Raw genomic sequence first — 1,886 nt, 5'->3', positions numbered from 1 at the left:
TCCACCTTCTCGACCCCCACCCCCCATACACACACCTTTATAAGTAAGATTGAATCCTTTTGGGGACCACCGAGGCAAAGGCTCAAGTTTCGCAAATCCCGTCGTGAAATATGGCATAGGTCGCGAGATATCTATGGATCTATGGTTCTCTGAAAATAAAAATAAGAACCCTATGCAGATGTGACAACTCCTTTTTTGTCTCAGCGCGACATGGAACAGCTTGGAATGGCGTCCTTCGGTAGACGGATGCGTCGGGGGAGAAAGAAAAAATTACGTTATTCTCTCTTTTTTTATATATATATATCTTAGATTGGTTCATTCGTTCGTTATGTGGTCCATACAGCCTAGCATGTTTTCAATAGTTGGTCCGTGTTACGTGCTGCGGTAACGTGTGCCATATGCACAGGGTTCATTATAGATATGTCAATGCCCTTGCGCTAAACGGGCTGTTGGTTGTGCACTGAAACTGCCGTGTGAAGTGTCAGTGTTTTATTCGAATTTGAATAAAAATATATATAAAAAAACATGGCATGAATGATTTGTCAGTAAGTATGCTGTATAAAGATTCAGAATGTAACCTACATGCCAAATTGAGACTTTTTGGTGTTCCTGGCTATTCCCTCTTGTAAGTACCAATCAACCATTCCTAAATTATGATGAGCTATTTCCAATAGACTGTTCACTCGTTGTTGACTGTAGGTGATATAAAGATGGTGGAAGGTTTTTAGACACTTTATTCATTTGATTTGTTATGGGCATGGACGTGGGTTCTTACCAAAATGAGAGATGCTGTGTCTTTTTAAAACATTGATTGTTCTGTGTTTTTTAAGGAACTGAAATTATGGCTGTATTGCTTCAAACATGACTTGCATAGTGTTCGTACTTACAGGAAAAAGCAAGTAATAACTCGAAAACGTAAGAGAGAACTTTGCCCGGCAGCAACCCACCAATCACAACAGGGAATGGAGAAAGTCCTGCGTTCTGATTGGCTCTCGCTGCCAAGGAAAACGTCCACACTTGCATTTCCGACAAATTCTTTCTCGTTGCTTTTTCATGAATTTCCGAACCTCCTCTTTTTTGGAAATTCGGTGGTGACGTCATGGAATGTGTGTAATATTGGATGACTCTGTTGTAACCGCTCACTCGATTATGTATAGCACGGTACCCAGTAGCTGTTTTTGAAGAGACTTTTATACAAATCATTCGTTTTCCTACAATAAATGAAACAAAGTGAGATGTAGTGCTAGAAAAAAATAATAAAACCTCAACATGTCTGCCTTTATTTGGGACTTGTTGTAAAGCATCAGTTTCTGGGGTACCAAAGAGAGCTAACTTTTCACTTTACAGCCAGTTCAGAAATGATAGATGAATAGATAGTTGATATATAAAAAAAAAAAAAATCAATCTTTTTGGATATATCCCGGAACCTGATGACTTGCCATATTATCTGGTAGTTTTCAAGACTAGTGAATTTCTAAGGCAGATAATACAGAGCGCAAGAAAAACCACGATCACCGCCAATACATAAATCAGTCCTTTTCCACATCCTAACTCTCTTCTAGCCAATGCTCTCGCTAAATGTTTTCATACTGAATGCGTGGACAGGTCTGTACAGGATTATATTGTCTCGAATAAACATTTTATCAATATGCATTGTTTAAAAGTTGATTTTGTTTCCATTCTGTACCCTGATTGATGATAATTATTGATGTACACTACACTACATCTACACTATCATGGAATATTTGATATTGTTATGATAATATACAATGTGATATTCAGAACAGGATCTTTGATGATGATGGAAAATGCACACAGATAGAAAATACCATGCAGATATTACCTATTAAACTGTAATCATTCATATATTCTAAAAAATCATATGC

Source organism: Penaeus monodon, chromosome 31 (genome assembly GCF_015228065.2).
Source record: "Penaeus monodon isolate SGIC_2016 chromosome 31, NSTDA_Pmon_1, whole genome shotgun sequence".
Classification (NCBI taxonomy): Eukaryota; Metazoa; Arthropoda; class Malacostraca; order Decapoda; family Penaeidae; genus Penaeus; species Penaeus monodon.
The sequence above is the reverse complement of the archived record's forward strand: the minus strand, read 5'-3'. Positions refer to the sequence as shown.